Genomic DNA, 20,380 nt, shown 5'->3' with positions numbered 1-20,380 from the left:
GCCTTCAGGCTGGGAGGAGTGTGTTATCCCCTATCTGGGGACTAGACACAATCCAGGAGGCTCCCAGGAGAATCGGCCCTGTTATCTGATAATAGCTCTTTTCCATTTCTGACTAAAGAGATATCTGCTGTTTCCAAGGGGTTAATATTTCAAGTTATACCAATAAATACACCCCTTTGCCTGCTGCCTTGAATTTAGTATGCCATATTTTTATTATTTTTAGTTTCTTATTCTTGGAAATGTTGACTCTATACCTGATTTCTCTAATTAAAAAAGAAAATGCAGATTTTCCAACCCTTCATTGAGTCCAATTAGCAACCTCCCCAATGCTGCTCCATCTGGTTCATTAAAAAAAAAAAAAAGTGGTTTTCTTCTTCACATTGGAATTTATCATATTTACAGATTGTTTTTGGCCTTGGGGATTCTGCTTTGCCATAGAGTTTACAAACAAAATTTTAAAATAATATATTCCCTTTCTACACTTTGTCCATTTAATTTTCCCCTGGTTCATGTCCTTTTTAAAGTTACCACACAACTATTACTATCAATCAGACATTGCATGAACATCATAGTGACATTATTATTTAGACCAAACTTTTCAATCATTACTGCAATAACTTAGAGATTTTTGTTTTAATACCAATGTCAAGGCCTCATCCCTAGAGATCCTGATTTAATAAGTCTAAATTGGGGCCCCAGCATTTGCATGTTTTTAGAAATTTTAAAAATAATTGCAGTAAGTGCCCCAGGTAATTCAAACGTGCAGCCAGTGTTAAGAACTACTGATTTAGCAGCTGTGGTAGTGTGTTCTCACACTGCTTATAAAGACATACCCGAGACTGGGTAATTTATAAAGGAAAGAGGTTTAATGGACTTACAGTTCCACATCACTGGAGAGTCTTCATAATCATGGCAAAAGACAAAGGAGAAGCAAAGGCATGTCTTACATGGTGGCAGGCAGGAGAAGTTCTAAGCAAAAGGAGTAAAAATCCCTTATAAAACCATCAAATCTCATGAGAACTCACTATCAGGAGAATAGCATGAGAGTAACCACCCCTATGATTGAATTACCTCCCACCAGGTCCCTCCCATGACACATGGGGATTATGGGAACTACAATTAAAGATGAGATTTGAGTGGAGACACAGCCAAACCATATCAGGACCTAAAGAGGAGCTTGGATGCCTTTCTTGGAGTTAATAATTTCCAAAGGACAGAGAGCAAACTGAAACAATGGAGCTTCACAAGCTTTCAGAAAGAAAAATCCTACTATAAGGTTTGATGACAAGCTTCATAAAGAATTTCAAAACATACTCCTCAGCACTTTAAGTATACGCTTTCTACTTCCAGTGAGCAATGGCTCTATTATGCTCCCTTGTATTTCTTCTCTCCTTTACTCCTTATATTTGGAGAATTTCATAGCCCATTAACAGTTGAACCAACAGGTAGGAAGAAAGGAGAAAGTAAGGGAAAAGGAGAAGGGAGCTAACACTTGCTGAGCTAGACCTACCAGGCATCAGCATTGTCCTCTTCTTTGTTTCCTTCAGTCCTTTGAACCACTGTGAGATGCATGCTATTAAGTCCATTTTATGGATGAGAAAACTGCTTCAGAATGATTGTGCAGTTTATTCAAGTTTACATCACTAGTAAAGGGTGAAGGAAGAATTCCAACCTAAGATTCTCCGGCTCCCAATTCATGTTATTTCCAGCAACCCCAAGGAAAGATCAAATATTTGTTTGTTATTCTTCACTGGCAGTGGTTAATGGGGAAAGAAAAAGACAGAGGAGAGAGAACTAAAAGAAATCTTCAGCAGAAGTTTCATGATTATGGATATACTTTGAAGATATTGAAGATTCAGTTCCAGACCCCCACAGTAAAGCAAATATTGCAATAAAGTGATAAAAATTAGTCACACTGATTTTTTTTGGTTTTTCAGTTGGTGCACATAAAAGTTATGTTTACACTATACTGTAGTCTATTAAGTGTACAATAATATCATGTCTAAAAAACCAATATGTACATAACTTAATTTAAAAACAGTTTTTTGTTTTGTTTTATTTTGTTTTGTTTTGTCTTTGTGCGTGTGAGACGGAGTCACGCTCTGTCACCCAGGCTGGAGTGCAGTGGCACGATCTCGGTTCACTGCGAGCTCCAACTCTTGGGTTCACGCCATTCTCCTGCCTCAGCCTCCCGAGTAGCTAGGACTACAGGCGCCCGCCACCACGCCTGCCTAATTTTTTGTAATTTTAGTAGAGACAGGGTTTCACCGTGTTAGCCAGGAAGGTATTGATCTGACCTCGTGATCCACCCGCCTTGGCCTCCTAAAGTGCTGGGATTACAGGCCTGAGCCACTGTGCCCGGCCCAATTTAAAAACAGTTTTGATTAAAAAATAATAATGATCATTAGCCTTCAGCGAGTCATAACATTTTTGCTTATGGAGGATCTTGCCTCCATGATGATGGCAGCTGACCAATCAGGGTGGTGGTTGCTGAAGGCTGGAGTGGCTATGGCAGTTTTTTGAAATAAGACAATGAAGTCTGTGGCATCCATTGACTCTTCCTTGAACAAATGATTTCTCTGTAGCATGTGATGCTGTTTGATAGCATTTTACCCAGAGTAGGACTCCTTTCAAAATTGGAGTCAACCCTCTCGAATTCTGCCACTGCAGAATTCAGCAGTAAAACTGTTTCATTTTCTTATCATTTGTGTGTTCATTGGAGTAGCACTTTAAATTTCTTTCAAGAACTCTTCTTTTGCATCTACATGGCTAATTGTTTGATACAAGGGGCTTAGCTTTTGTCCTATCTAGTTTTTAACATGCCTTCCTCACTAAGCTAAATCATTCCCAGCTTTTGATTTCAAGTGAAAGGTGTGTGACTCTTTTTTTCACTTGAAGACTTAGAGGCCATTATAGAGTTATTAAGTGGCCTAATTTCAGTATTGTGTCTCAGGGAATATGGAGGCCCAAAAAGAGGAAGAGAAACTGGAGAATAGCTGATTGGTGGAGCAGTCAGAGTACACACATTTATCGATTAAGTTTGCTGTCCTGTATGGGCAGAGTTCATGGTGCTCCAAAGCAATTACAATAGTAACATCACATATCACTGATTACAGATAGCCATAACAGATATATAATAATAAAAAAGTTTGAAATAGTGCAAGAATTACCAAAATGTGACACAGACACAAAGTGAGATATGCTATTAGAAAAATGGTGCCAATAGACTTGCTCAATGCAGGGTTGCCATGAATCCTCAAATTGTAAAAAGGTCAATATCTGCCAAATTCAATAAAGCACAGCACAATAAAATGAGTTATGCCTGTACTTGGGGATTGGAAACCATCAAATCTTTATACCACCACACACAATGATTGCTTGATTTTACATTTGTGCAAAGGGTAAGCTGCTGCAGCACATTGCAAACCATGGAGCGTGAGGGAGTTGTGTGTGTCTGTGTTCAGACAACACAGAGAATGGGCTCTCCACCTGATGCAAAATCTCCTACAGCAGCCTCTCCATTAGTGCCATTCCCTCTCACCCCATTGCCTAGATGGAGACAGAGCCTGGAGACTGGGAGTAACAGACAGAGGAGGAAGTTCTTGTGTCATGTCACTCAACCTCAAAACCTTGGTTGCTTTTCCTCATTTTTCACCACCCTCCCATGTTCATACAGCTCTTAATTCCCCACTTTGAAGGAGATATTGGAAAGGCTGTGAATAAGTGTGTGTGTGTTTGTGTGTGTGTGTGTGTGTGTGTAATAAAAATACAAGAAGCCTCCATTAATTTCCACAATCTCATATTGAGAATATATGAAAATAGAAAAGTCTGAAATTAAACTCCCATGCAGCAGTTAGTACATATATAAATACCTAACTCTAGTAACAAGGTCTTCGAACTGGAAACTTTGAAAAGTCATGCAAGGCCATTTTTTGCACAGATAGGTTACATACCTTATCCTGATGAGAAGGTGGACAATGTCCACGCTGTCATGGAGAAAAGAAATGTCAAAAATGAACGTGCAAATATAATTTACATGTGCTTCCATGATTTGGTTTAAAATATATAGAACCTAATATGTGTTGGTCATTGTACTGAGTGCCAGGGATCTAGAAGTGATGGAACAAATACCTGCGTTCAAGAAGCTTACTGTTTAATAGGAAAGGTAAACATATAATAGGACATTTCAACAGATAGCATTAACCTCATAAAAGTGACAAGAACTAAATACCAAAATACCTCATAATGACCCTGATGAGGGAGGTTGGACCAGAGAATGCTTCACATTCTACAACTAGGTCTTGAAGATAAATGTTTCCCAGGTAGACAGGAAAACAAAGTTAATCTAGAAACAGAGAATATGTTGAAAAATAGAGAAATTAACCCACGTGGAACTTTCAAGGAACAGAAAATAATTCTATAATATCTGAGCACATATTTGATCAGATGAAACTAAGCATACTACGGGATGCTGTAGAATAATGAAATAAGCCCTAGAAGTTTGGGATTTAGGAATTAGCTCTGCTACTTTGTAGCTGTGAGCCACTGGGACGTCAATCTCTCAGAGTTTCTGTTTTCTCTGTTGTGGAGACAATAATTCCTGCACAAGACACTATGGAAGTAAATATGGGGTACACAATTGAATTTTAGGCAAAGGGTACTCTTGGGGAGGTGTGTGAGTCTGAGACCAGTAGGATGAGAAGGTGGGATAAAATGTTTAGGCTGAGACATAAGGCAAAGCTGGGAAGTGAAATAGAAAACATGGCACTTTAAAAGGGTTAAAAGATTAATTCGGCCAGGCGCGGTGGCTCACACCTGTAATCTCAGCACTGTGAGAGGCCGAGGAGAGTGGATCACCTGAGGTCAGGAGTCTGAGACCAGCCAGGCCAATCTGGTGAAACTCTATCTCTACTAAAAATACAAAAATTAGCTGGGTGTGGTGCTGGGTGCCTGTAATCACAGCTACTCAGGAGGCTGAGGCAGGAGAATCACTTAAACCCGGGAGGTAGAGGTGGCAATGAGCCAAGATAATGCCTGGGTGACAGAGCGAGGCTCTGTCTCAAAAAAAAAAAAAAGTAATATGCCTGGAGCATGAAGTAGCAATAGTGAAAATTGAAGCTGTAGTGGTTAACATGGAAAATCATGAGTTGGGACTTCAATCAATAGGTTAGTGGTAAAGTACTAAAGATTTTGTTTGTTTGTTTAGTTTTGTTTGGTTGTGTTTTGCTTTGACTTTAAAGCAGGGAAGTGATTGAATAAGATGATCCCTTTAAAGCCAATAGGTTCCAAAATGGCTGAATAGGAAGAGTTCCAGTCAGTGGCTCCCAGTGTGATCCATGCAGAAGATGGGTGATTTCTGCATTTCCAACTGAGGTACCTGGTTCATCTCATTGGAGCTGGTTGGACAGTGGGTGCAGCCCATGGAGGGTGAACCAAAGCAGGGCAGGGCATCACTGCACCCGGGGAGGGCAAGGGTCAGGGGATTTACTGTACCTGGAGAAAATGACACTCCTGACTAACTAATGCACTTTTCCAATGGTCTTAGCAAACAGCACACCAGGAGATTATACCCCGTGCCTGGCTCAGCAGGTCCCAACCGGCGGAGCCTTGCTCACTGCTAGCTCAGCAGTCTTAGATCGACCTGCGAGGCAGCAGCCTGACTGGGGGAGGGGCATCTGCCATTGCTGAGGCTTGAGTAGGTAAAGTAGCCTGGAAAGCTAGAACTGGGGAACTGGGCAGAGCCCACTGCAGGTGAGCAAGACCTACTGCCTCTGTGGACTCCGCCTCTGGGGACAGGGCATAACTGAACAAAAGGCAGCAGAAACTTCTGCAGACTTAAAGGTCCCTGTCTGACAACTCTGAAGAGAGCAGTGGTTCTCCTAGCAAGACATTTGAGTTCTGAGAAGAGACAGACTGCCTCCTCAAGTGAGTCCCTGAACCCCATGTAGCCTAACTGGGAGAACTTCGCAGTAAGGGCCAACTTACGCCTCATACAGGTGGGTGCCCCTCTGGGACGAAGCTTCCAGAGGAAGGATCAGGCAGTAATATTTGCTGTTCTGCAGCTTCCGCTAGTGATACCCAGGCAAACAGGGTCTGGAATGGACCTCTAGCAAACTCCAACAGACTTGCAACTGAGGGACCTGACTGTTAGAAGGAAAATTAACAAACAGAAAGGAATAGCATCAACATCAACAAAAAGGACATCCACACCAAAACCCCATCTGTAGGTCACCATCAAAGACCAAAACTAAATAAAACCACAAAGATGGAGAGAAACCAGAGCAGAAAAGCTGAAAATTCTAAAAACCAGGGCACCTCTTCTCCTCCAAAGGATCACAACTCCTCACTAGCAACAGAAGAAAGATGGATGCAGAATGACTTTGACGAGTTGACAGGAGTAGGCTTCAGAAGGTCAGTAATAACAAACTTCTCTAAGCTAAAGGAGGATGTACAAACCCATTGCAAGGAGACTAAAAACCCTGAAAAAAGATTAGATTAATAACTAACTAGAACAAACAGAGTAGAGAAGACCTTAAATGACCTGATGGAGTTGAAAACTATGGCATGAGAACTACGTGATGCATGCACAAACTTTAGTAGCCAATTCGATCAAGTGGAAGAAAGGATATCAGTGATTGAAGATAAAATTAATGAAATCGGCAAGGCGTAGTGGCTCCTGCCTATAATCCCAGCACTTTGGGAGGCCAAGGCCGGTGGATCACAAGTTCAGGAGATCAAGACCATCCTGGCTAACATGGTGAAACCCTGTCTCTACTACAAATACAAAAATTAGCTGGGCTTGGGGGCAGGTGTCTGTAGTCCCAGCTACTCAGGAGGCTGAGGCAGGAGAATGGCGTGAACCCAGGAGGTGGACCTTGCAGTGAGCTGAGATCGCGCCACTGCGCTCCAGCCTGGGCAACAGAGTGAGACTCCATCTCAAAAAAAAAAAAAAAAATTAATGAAATAGAGAAGTTTAAAGAAAAAAGAGTAAAAAGAAATGAACAATGCCTCCAAGAAATACAGAACTATGTGAAAAGACCAAATCTACATTTGATTGGTGTACCGGAAAATGATGGGGAGAATGGAACCAAGTTAGAAAACACTCTTCAGGATATTATGCAGAAGAACTTCCCCAACATAGCAAGGCAGGCCAACATTCAAATTCAGGAAATACAGAGAACACCACAAAGATACTCCTCGAGAAGAGCAACCCCAAGACACATAATTGTCAGATTCACCAAGGTTGAAATGAAGGAAAAAATGTGAAAGGTAGTCAGAGAGAAAGGTCAATACTCACAAAGGGAAGCCCATCAGACTAACAGCAGGTCTCTCTGCAGAAACCCTGCAAGCCAGAAGAGAGTGGGGGCCAATATTCAACATTCTTAAAGAAAAGAATTTTCAACCCAGAATTTCATATCCAGCCAAACTAAGCTCCATAAGTGAAAGGGAAATAAAATCCTTCACAGACAAGAAAATGCTGAGAGATTTTGTCACCACTAGGTCTGCCTTACAAGATCTCCTGAAGGGAGCACTAAACATGGAAAGGAACAACTGGTACCAGCCACTGCAAAAACATGCCAAATTGTAAAGACCATCAATGGTAGAAAGAAATTACATCAACTAATGAGCAAAATAACCAGCTAACATCATAATGACAGGATCAAATTCACACATAACAATATTAACCTTAAATGTAAATGGGCTAAATGCTCCAATTAAAAGACACAGACTGGCATATTGGATAAAGAGTCAAGACCCATCAGTGTGCTGTATTCAGGAGACCCATCTCACATGCAGAGAAACACATAGGCTCACAATAAAGGGATGGAGGAAGATTTACCAAGCAAATGGAAAGCGAAAAAAAAAAAAGCAGGGTTTGCAATCCTAGTCTGTGATAAAACAGACTTTAAATCAACAAAGATCAAAAGACAAAGAAGGCCACTACATAATGGTAAAGGGATCAATTCAACAAGAAGAGCTAACTATCCTAAATATATATGCACCCAACACAGGAGCACCCAGATTCATAAAGCAAGTCCTTGTAGACCTACAAAGAGACTTAGACTCCCACACAATAATAATGGGAGACTTTAATACCACACTGTCAATATTAGATGGATCAATGAGACAGAAGGTTAACAAGGATATCCAGGACTTGAACTCAGCTCTGTACCAAGCAGAGCTAATAGACATCTACAGAACTCTCACCCCAAATCAACAACTATATGTTCTTCTCAGCACCACATCACACTTATTCCAAAACTGACCACATAGTTGGAAGTAAAGCACACCTCAGCAGATGTAAAAGAACAGAAATCACAGCAAACTGTCTCTCAGACCACAGTGCAATCAAACTAGAACTGAGGATTAAGAAATTCATCCAAAACCGCTCAACTACATGGCAACTGAACAACCTGCTCCTGAATGACTACTGGCTACATAACGAAATGAGGGCAGAAATAAAGATTTTCTTTGAAACCAATGAGAACAAAGACACAATGTACCAGATTCTCTGGGACACATTTAAAGCAGTGTATAGAGGGAAATTTATAGCAGTGAATGTCCACAAGAGAAAGCAGGAAAGATCTAAAATCAACACATTAACATCATAATTAAAAGAACTAGAGAAGAGAGAGCAAACAAATTCAAAAACTAGCAGAAGGCAAGAGATAACTAAGATCAGAGCAGAACTGAAGGAGATAGAGACACAAAAAAAAAAAGAAAAAAAAAAAAAAAAAAAAAAAACCTTCAAAAAAAATCAATGAATCCAGGAGCTGGTTTTTTGAAAAGATCAACAAAATTGATAGACCACTCCCAAGACTAATAAAGAAGAAATAAACAGAGAAGAATCAAATAGATGCAATAAAAAATGATAAAGAGGATATCACCACCAATCCAACAGAAATACAAACTACCATCAGAGAATACTATAAACACCTCTGCACAAATAAACTAGAAAATCTAGAAGAAATGGATAAATTCTTGGACACATACACCCTCCCAAGACTAAACCAGGAACAAGTTGAATCTCTGAATAGACCAATAACAGATTCTGAAATTGAGGCAAAAAAATCAATAGCCTACCAAGCAAAAAGAGTCCAGGACCAGACGGATTCACAGTCGAATTCTACCAGAGGTACAAAGAGGAGCTGGTACCATTCCTTCTGAAACTATTCCAATCAATAGAAAAAGGGGGAATCTTAACTCATTTTATGAGGCCAGCATCACCCTGATACCAAAGCCCGGCAGAGACACAACAAAAAAAGGAGAATTTTAGACCAATATCCCTGATGAACATCGATGCAAAAATCCTCAAAAAAATACTGGCAAACCGAATCCAGCAGCACATCAAAAAGCTTATCCACCACGATCAAGTTGGCTTCATCCCTGGGATGCAAGGCTGGTTCAACATTCACAAATCAAAAAACGTAATCCATCACTTAAACAGAACCAACGACAAAAACCACGTGATTATCTCAATAGATGCAGAAAAGACCTTTGACAAAATTCAACCGCCCTTCATGCTAAAAACTCTCAATAAATTAGGTATTGATGGGACGTATCTCAAAACAATAAGAGCTATTTATGACAAACCCACAGCCAATATTTTATTGAATGGGCAAAAACTGGAAGCATTCTCTTTGAAAACTGGCACAAGACAGGAATGACCTCTCTCACCGTTCCTATTCAACATACAGTTGGAAGTTCTGGTAAGGGCAATCAGGCAAGAGAAAGAAATAAAGGGTATTCAATTAGGAAAAGAGGAAGTCAAATTGTCCCTGTTTGCAGATGACACGATTGTATATCTAGAAAACCCCATCGTCTCAGCTCAAAATCTCCTTAAGCTGATAAGCAACTTCAGCAAAGTCTCAGGATACAAAATCAGTGTGCAAAAATGACAAACATTCCTATACACCTATAACAGACAAACAGAGAGCCAAATCATGAGTGAACTCCCATTCACAATTGCTTCAAAGGGAATAAAATACCTAGGAATCCAACTTACAAGGGATGTGAAGGACCTCTTCAAGGAGAACTACAAATCACTGCTCAACAAAATAAAAGAGGACACAAACAAATGTAAGAACATTCCATGCTCATGGATAGGAAGAATCAATATCGTGAAAATGGCCATACTCCCCAAGGTAATTTATAGATTCAATGCCATCCCCATCAAGCTACCAATGACTTTCTTCACAGAATTGGAAAAAACTACTTAAAGTTCATATGGAACCAAAAAAGAGCCCGCATGGCCAAGACAATCCTAAGTCTAAAAATAGAACTAACTACCATATGATTCAGCAATCCTACTTGCGGGTATTTATTCAAAACAATTTAAAGCAGTATCTCAAATGGGTATCTGTAAACCTGTGTTCATAACAGCATTATTCACAACAACCAAAAGGTGGAAGCAACTAAAATGTCCATCAAATGATAAATGAATAAACAAAATGTGATAGATACATACAATGGAATTCTATGCCGCTTTAACAAGGAAGGAGATTCTGTCACGTACTGCAACATGATGAATTTTGAGGACATTACATTACATAAAATAAGCCAGGAACAAAAAGACAAATACTGTATAATTCCACTTGTATGAGTATCTAATGTAGGTATATGCTTACATGCAGAAGGTAAACAGTAGTGGTTACCAGGGATTGGAGGAGGCAGGAGAAAAGAGAGTTGCTGTTTAATGGATATTGAGTTTCAGTTCTGTAAGATTAAAAAGTTCTAGAGATCTGTTCCACAGCAATATAAATATACTTAACACAATTGAATTATACAATTAAAATGAGTAAAATGGCAAATTTTTATGAGACGAGTTTCTTACCACAATAAAAAAAAATTATCAGTCATGTAAATAAGCAGAAAAGTACAACCCATAATGGTGAAAAAACATCAATAAATAGAAACAATGCTTGTAACACAGATTAACCAACTTTGATAGACGAGCACACTTATGATAACTATATTCCATATATTCAAAAAGGTAGAAAAACAATGAGCATATTAAGAAGAGATATGAAAAATGCTAAAAAGACCCAAACTGAACTTCTAGAAATGAAAAAGGCAGTGACTATGATACAATATACATGAACAAAGCTACACCAAAATACTTTTTTGTCATATTGCTTAAAATTAGTGATTAAAAGAAAAAATTTTTAAATAGCCAGAAAATACACATTGCATACAAAGGAATAAAGTGGAGAATGGCAGTGAACTTCTTGCCTTAAAGGAGGCAAGTCAGAAGACAGAATAATGTCTTTAAAGACCTGGAAAAAAGTCAACCTAGAATATCATATCATATCGTATCATATCCAGCAAAATTATGTTTCAAAACTGAAGGCAAATATAAATGTTTTCAGATATACAAAAACTGAAACAATTCATCACCTGCAGACCTGAATAATGCTTTACCTATTTTTAAAACTGAATTCATAATAAATATCCTCCCAGCATTGAGATAAATGAGATATATTATCTACCTTCCACAAATGAACGAGCTAAGACTCTAGTTTGAGAGACAAATACATGCATAAACACTTCCAATACATGAGAAATTTTTTATAAAACTTAGAACACACGTAGAATCTTGAGAATATGGGCAGTAAAAGTAATAACTCCAACTGACAGAAAGCTTTTTTTATTTAGCTTCTTCTAACCAAGATCACCCAAATCTATCTGCATTTATCCCCATCTTTGAAAAGTTTAAAAGGCAAGAGTCCAGAGGAATTACTAGTAGATTTATGATTTTCACAAAAGACAAATTTTGTTCAGAGCAACCTTCTAATCTCAGAAACGTATCTTAAAGGAATTTAAAGGCCCTGCCTGATTCAGATCATCTGTATTTTCTTTAACATAAAAAAGAACATCTTACTTTCCCCTTTTTAGTATCATCTTGTTGATTTCTATTAGTAGAAAGTGTTGTAACCTTTTTAATCCTGTAGCTGGATCTCATTTATTGGCAACCTGCTATGATAAGTTTGAGGCTTCTCCAAACTTGATATAGTCAACATTAATGATTTCATCTAAATCACTGATTTTGAGCAATACCAGACCCTGGACATATCACTGGAGAATGTAAAGAAATGTTTATTTCCTATTGGTGAACTGCACACATGCTCTGCTTGCTATCTGGGGAAAGTTAAATCCAAATCTCTACTTAAAATTAATGATTTTTGGAGTTCTAGTAACAAATGCAGAATATTACTGTCATTAGAAAAAGTAGACAGATGAAATTCTCTCACAACTACCACAGAAGGAAAAAGTACAGTAAGAAGCATTTTAAATGATAAAAATATTATGTAAAAATGTGTTAGGCCTGGGTGGTTGCACTGGAAATGTAAAGGAAAAGACTAAAGTGTGCAAAATTCAGAAGACTTGAAGGCCAAGGCCGATGGATCACCTGAGGTCAGGAATTCAAGACCAGCCTGACCAACATATCGAAGCCCTGTCTCTACTAAAAATACAAAAAATTAGTTGGGCGTGGTTGCTTGAACCAGGGAGGTGGAGGTTGCAGTGAGCCGAGATCACACCACTGCACTCCAGTCTTGGTGACAGAGTGAGTCTAAAAAAAAAAGGGGGGGATGATTGATTTCTCAGAGTATGGTGGTGACTCATTATCTATGAGTATCACTCAGATACGGTTATCGAGGAGGATACGGAAGAAGCAGCGTACCTTCCACCTGGCCTCTCTGAAACGTGGTTTGTCATGGACAGGCTTACCGCAGGCCCTTGAAAGTACTAACAAATGGATGTGGAACATGGAACTACAATACAACGAATGTTTTTTTTAAGCACTAATATAGAGAACATCGATACGGATATAATGCCTCAAGTTTTAGGGTTCTGGGCTCCTCAGTTCCTGTGAGTGCATCCTTCTCTGGCCTTGGAACAGAATTTGCTCACTCTGTATTCTTTATCTTGTGTATCTCCTTTATACTTCCTGCCAGCTGATTTAAAATAAAATAACCTAGTCAGCATCATCACCAGACCAGCTGGACTTCAAACCCATAACAGCCTGTGTTCTGTCCCAGCTTACCAGGTTCCCCCTTCTCCAATCACGGTGCATGCTACTATTAGACTAATATGTCTAACACTATTTATGTGACACTCCCTCGTCAATAATTAGCACTTCCCAACTTATAGAATCCAACCTAAAGTCTTTGCTTATTAAGCAACATTCTCATTCAAAATTATTTCCCACTGGTTCCAGATAAAGATCCTTTACTCTGCACAGGTCCCTATCTGTAACTGTAATTGGGTCTTGCTCAGTCTTACCTCTGCTCCTGTAGTCATGCTCACCATCTTGAAGGCCTTTCCCTATTCCCTTTATTAAATTCCCTTCATCCTTCCAGGTCCAGTTTAACTTCCACTTTATTTAGAAAGAGTTTCCTTGGCAACCAGAGTGTGATTGATATCTTGTCTAAAAAATATCTACAACATTTGAAAATATTCATAATAAAAAAATGAAGAGAATATTTTTTAAAATTTACCTTTATCTAAACCATGTAACTTGATCTTGTATTCTTGCTCTTTCATATGCGATACTCAGGTCTCATCAATTAGACCACACATTTCTTTTTTTTTCTTTTTTTTTTTTTTTTTTTTTGAGACAGAGTTTCACTCTTGATGCCTGGGCTGAAGTGCAATGGTGTGATCTTGGCTCACTGCAACCTCCGCCTCCTAGGTTCAAGCAATTCTCCTGCCTCAGCCTCCCAAAGTGCTGGGATTACAGGCATGTGCCACCACATCCAGCTAATTTTGTATTTTTAGTAGAGATGGGGTTTCACCATGTTGGTCAGACTTTTCTCGACTGTTGACCTCAAGTGATCCACCTGCCTTGGCCTCCCAAAGTGCTGGGATTACAGGCGTGAGCCACCGTGCCTAGCCTCGACCATATATTTCTCTATGTGTAACTATATGTCTTCCTTCTCTGCCTCCTATAATTCTAACCATAAAACAAGAGCTCAGCAAATATATGTTGGCTGATTGGTTGATAGATTTATTATGCCACTAAAAATAATGATATTCCAAATTGATGAGAGGGAAATTTTGGCTTTGTAATGAATGTGACTCCCTTGGATCATGGTTCATTTCTGAGTTTGCCACACCATTCTTGAATGTTGCATTATGTCTACTCGAAATTGGTTTCTTGACTTTCTCTTTGTGACTTTCTCTCCTTAACATATTGGTTCCTCTGAATATGACTTTTCTTTCCTGATATCTTGACCTGTCACTTACATTGCAAGCATCCCTCATAAGTGAGACTAAAATACAATAGGTGAATAGTTCATTATTGTTAACAATGTTTAAAGGTTTAGCTATCAATACAAAACTACAAAAGTGTGATTTCTAGTAGTAGATTCTATATGCACTCCTTTATAATATTATAGATTTTATGTATTATGAAATCTTTTTCTAGTCCTCATGATGTCTTTTCAATAAGATTTGAACACTACAAAGGCAGATGTTTTTCAGCTATATCTTTTCTATTTTGTTATATTTTCATTATATTATATTTTTCTGCTCCCAGTGGATTCTTTGCAAGTAGAAATAAACTGCTAAAATATTTTAAACCACCAATTTTCTAAGGACTAGTAGTAGGACATGGGTTTATCCTATGACTGAAACTTTTACTCTTGATCACTCTCCCTTCTATTTCTATCTCTTTCTTTCTCTCTCTCTCTCTCTCTCTGTCTTTCTCCATCCCCTCCTCCCTTCCCCCCCTTTTTTCTTTCTCTTTTTTTTTCTGGAATTTTAATTATAACTACCTCATCTCATTGTTTATTTATCACATAGTAAACTTTTTATTCCTTGGCTTGATTCTCGTTTCTTTCCTTTACTTAATTCAACCTAGAGTCCATTTTTAATTTTCTTTAAAAGTCTTTCACATTAAAGTGGAAAATGATTATAAGTATTGTGCAGCTACAAGTATATTCAGAGATACATATGAGTGTATTGACAACCAAGAGAAATATATAGCATATGCCTTCACTTGCAAGTTGCAATGTCTGGTTGATTAGCTTAGAAAAGTTGCTCTCCATGTCAGTACACTTCAACAGCTATTATGCAATTTTTGCCCAAAGCAATGTTTTCATGTATATGCTCCTTCATTTATATTACAAACTTACATTTTGCATTTTTATTGCTCTTTGGGGTATAAGTCTTTACGAAACAAATACAAATTTTTCAAAACAGTAACTGTACCAGGTTTACGCTTGTGCTGGACAAGTGGAGTCATCAAGGTTATACCAAATTGCTTGATGATGGATTATCCTAGACAGCATTTCCCAAAATCTTTATACAGTATGTCACAAGCGGTCAAAGATCATGTCACTCTTCTGCTGAGAGCTCCTTCTATAGATGCTCACTCTCACTCTGAGTTATGTACCAGATAAAGGCAAGAGGGTTTATAGAGGTTTCATATAAGTCACAGGAAAAGTCCTAAGAATGCAGGCAACTAGACTGCAATTGTAATGTTCCCTACGAACCTAGCAACATACAGCAAGTCAAAGGCAAACTAAGACATAAAATAATGGAATGGCAAATATAAAACAAGGTGGGCCTCCTTGATTCAGCAAAGTGATAAGTGCTTTCAAATTGACTCATTATTTACAAAAAGCAAAATAGTTATTTTATCAAATGAGAAAATACTACTAATACAAAGTTTCCTTCATTTCTAAGAATTAATACTCTTTCTATGGTGTGCTATTTTACTGTGATATAGTATGCTCTCTCCCTCCTAACAATTCCATATGACTTAAAACACTCGCATATCAAAGTTTATGCCTTGATGTTACATAAAAGGGTTTGAAATTGAAGTAAAAATAATAATTTGACATTTATTAATCTTATTTCACTTCAAAGTTTTAAAAAATGTCCTATATTGAAACTATTTTGGTGAACTATTTTCAATATAGTTCTAATAGCAGCTATTTTGGTCATACACATTGGAAAAAAAAATCCTTGAATTATTCCGGGTAACACTTCACATATACCTACTGAATCTCATATACCTCCTGAAATACGAAGAATGCTTTATTCACTTCTCAGTGAAACTGCATCAAATAGGACCAAAAATTGCTCCTTTATCTCAATTCAGGAGGAAGTAAATTTATCTTACCTATGTTCCTAAATAATCAGCATAGTTTGCTCATAAAAATGTTTTCAAATTCTTAAATATATGTTTATATGTTGTCAGGCCTCTGAGCCCAAGCCAAGCCATCGCATCCCCTGTGACTTGCACATATACGCCCAGATGGCCTGAAGTAACTGAAGAATCACAAAAGAAGTGAAAATGCCCTGCCCCGCCTTAACTGATGACATTCCACCACAAAAGAAGTGAAAATGGCCGGTCCTTGCCTTAACTGATGACATTACCTTGTGAAAGTCCTTTTCCTGGCTCATCCTGGCTCAAAAACCTCCCCCACTGAGCACCTTGTGACCCCTACTCCTGCCTGCCAGAGAACAACCCCCCTTTGACTATAATTTTCCTTTACCTATCCAAATCCTATAAAACGGCCCCACTCTTATCTCCCTTTGCTGACTCTTTTCGGACTCAGCCCGCCTGCACCCAGGTGATTAAAAAGTTCTGTTGCTCACACAAAGCCTGTTGGTGGTCTCTTCACACGGACGTGCATGACATATGGAATCTATTTTTCTGTTATCAAAATGAAACATAGCATTAGAAAAACTTTTATTTTTACTTTGTTATTATATTTTATGCCAAAACTGAAAACGCTAGATATTTTAGAAAGACTATGTTAGTTTTGCCAATACAGAATTAGTTGTTGTGCTTTCAAATTATGAGTTTAAGTGTCATCCCTGACTTTTTAATTAAGTCTATAAAGCCATTTAAGTGTTTACTTATTTGTGTATTATTAGTCTTCACCCTATTCTTTTTAAAAAAGTTAAAACCACACTTCAAAAGGCATAAGAAACAACTCATGCTATATATTTCATTTATAGTATTTCATACTACAATCAAAACTTAAATATGTATGTGTTTTCAAGAGTAAGGAATCTCATCTTCAAGTTACTATTAGAACAGTGATTCTAAAGAAGTTGATGCCCCTGCGGTATGCCCAAGGCTGATCAACCTCCCCTAAGCTTTATACTACTGTGAGTCGACCTGCTGATATTGACAAGACACTATCCAGAACACTATACGGGGCCTGCACTGGAGTGGGTAGAGGGGTGCAGCTACTGTAAAGTTGTCAGAAGCACAGACCTGTGCTTTTTCTATCACTGCTCTACTTTTGCCATACATATGATCTACAGCATACTACCTAACCTCTCTAACATTCAGTGCCCTCAACCATCAGTCAGAGGTAATCATTGCACTTTCCTCTTGGGCTTATTGTAAACATACAATAAGATAATCCATGGCCACAAACTTGGTATAGTGCTTAGCACAAATTGTAAATAGCCCATAGGGAAGATGCAAATTAAACTAAAGATGAAGTCCAGAGTCTTTCGTGGCTGTAAAGTTCTAAAAGCTACTCACTTTGATCTCTCAGGGAACGTTAATTCTGTAGGCATAAAATGAGTAGTCCATACTGAGTGCAGCATCTGAATATATACATGCAAATTAAAAGTGTAGTTCTAATCAAAACATGTTTTTCTCTATTGCTTCAGGGAGAAACAGAGCTGGCCCATTTCAAAAATGTAGCAAGTGAAGAGAGAAAGAAGGTACTCAAAATCTCAGAGCAGATTAATGGCAAGACTGCTCCCCTAGTAATCTGCAATTACTACATTGTTCTTTGGAGAAATACTATGTAAATTCAAGTAAACAAATAATAATCCAAAGTAGGAAACTTGTTTTATTCAACTATCATTTCTGTGGGAGGATTTGGCAATTTATTCTTTATACTTGGGAGTGAAGATAATAATGGTAAGTAATTGCAACTACTTATTGTGAAGTTACTATGTCTCAGGAACTATGTTAATCACTTGGCATATATTATCTAGTATAATTTTCATTAAAATCCTACGATGAAGGCTCAGAAAAACTAACTAATTTTTTTTAATTCGCAGTTAGTAAAAGGTAGAACTGGGATTCAAATTCAGATGTGATGAATTCAAAAACCAGGCTCTTTCTACTATGCCACTTAACTCCCCCCATAATAACTGAACAACTTGCATCTGTCACATGACAAGATACTATCACAGCATTGAAGACCCAATGAGACAGGAGGTGGCATTGGGACTGCCAATGTTGTCCGTTCTGGACACATTTATGGAAGCTATTTTAATACTTTTTTTTTCTTTCTTATGATGCAGAAAAAAATAACATCAAAGGGAAGATCTGTCTTCATTTACAAAATAGAAACAAGGGAAATTTAGCTAATATCAGACAATTAGTCAACTTCATTCTTTTTACCCCAATTGTGAAGAGACAAATGATTTTTAAATGAAACAGAAATTTTGTTTCCAAGCTTGACTTACTCTCTCAAGTTTCTAATATGTTTACAGTATCAATTGTCTTCATCTGTCTTGTCATTCCTGACCACCTGTACTATAACAAATAATTTCCCTTCAAATAGGGTGCTCTAAAGCTAGAGTTACTAAAAAGACTCTGGTCATTTTTACTATTTACTAGGATCTGAGATGATAAAGTAGATAGATTTCTAGTCTGTGTCCAGTCTTCCTGTATCATTTACCACTTGCCTTTGTACTTCAGGATAAACAGAACTAGGGTGCCTCATTGAAATTCAAAAATATCAAAACTTGTCTCAACTCTTTTACAAATAGCACAGTTATCATTCTGATCCGAAACAGATAAGAAGTGCAGCTCAATTTACATTTCCTCTATCACATGAGGGCCAGCCCACAGAATCTTTAGCTTATTCTTAATCTCCAAAGTGTCATTTACTTTGAAGTATCTTGGTTTCTAAAACTAAATGGAATTGCAACCTACAAACCAAAATGTCATAACTTGATACAATTATTCCTGCATATGTTTAGATGTCATCCTTTTAAACAATAAACTAAATGTTTGTGCAATTATAGCTGATAAAAATAAAGCTGTATTAATAAACACATTAACGCCTGTACAGATAAAAATTATATCAAAGTTTATACAAGTAAATATCAAAATATTTGATTGTATTTGCCTTCCTATTAATTTGACACATATTTATTGAGCCTCTAATATGTGTCAGGCATTGAACTTGGCACTAAAGATACAGAAATGAACAAAGCTGATGTTATCTCTGCCCTCCTATTGGCCTCCTCTCTGAATGATAAAGGAGAAAGAGCATTATAAGTAAATTATTTTATCACAATAAAAATGATGAAAATAATGATAATCATAAAGATGTGAACTTACATGAACTTATTAACAGAAAACTGGAAATAAAAATCCAATGGGTCTTCATGCACTAGTATTTGTACTCATACAGCAAGGTTTAATAGAATTTTTTTTATTTTAGGGTAGAAGACATGTCAAATCAGTTTACATTTCTCAGCCAGTAATTATATTTTCTTACAAGTGGCTATTACATTTTTAGAGACAGACACAACAAATAATAAGAGGTTTTATTTGAAAGGAGAAACAAGCATGTGGGGTTTTTTTTAGATGAAAGGGGTATAATAAATTTATGAGACCTCACATACAGCCATAATACAATAAATTAGAAGGATTAATAGAATTGTGAGCTACAGTAACCTGCACTAGTAGAATGCCTATTTTATGGAGCTCGATAATACAGTTTATCATTGACTCCATGGAATTCCCACAATATATTAGCTGTGGTGTAACAATAAAGTACACACAGTAAGGGGTATGTCCCTTTTGACACACATTCTCTTCCCACACTTATTTTACCAGGGAAACAACTCCAGTGCAGTTTAATTAAACTGCAGTGCAATGAATTAGTCCAGGTCTTAGCCCTCTGACAGAGAAGGGCCTGGCAGTACCACAGGGGTTTGTCCCCTTATGACACCAAAGAGACTTCAGAAAACCTGGGAAAAAAAAGTGTAGGTTCCCTCAAATGACAGTGTCACTGGGTAAGCCTAGAGCTGTCAATCAGGTCGTCTAAGGAAGGACTAACCCCTTTGGAGTTTTAACATTTTGCCATTTGTTGACTACGAGTCAATGTTTTGAGGAACATCTAAATGCCTTAGGAAAGTTCTGTTGTATTTTGGTAGTTGGGGACAAGACCATCCTTGCTCACTTTAAACAAAAATAGCCTTTCTATTTTAAAGTCCACTGTGTATTCATAGCTAGCTTTGGAAAGTCAATCCAGAAAGTAATAACTTGAAATAAACTTAGGATGATGATGAGTTCAAACAATCTCTACTGGAAAGAACATAAAAATAAAAACATTTTGTTCCAAGTAAAAATTATCCAGCTAAACATGGTCTAGAATAT

Source organism: Macaca nemestrina, chromosome 3 (genome assembly GCF_043159975.1).
Source record: "Macaca nemestrina isolate mMacNem1 chromosome 3, mMacNem.hap1, whole genome shotgun sequence".
Lineage (NCBI taxonomy): Eukaryota > Metazoa > Chordata > Mammalia > Primates > Cercopithecidae > Macaca > Macaca nemestrina.
This window is presented reverse-complemented; position numbering follows the sequence as displayed.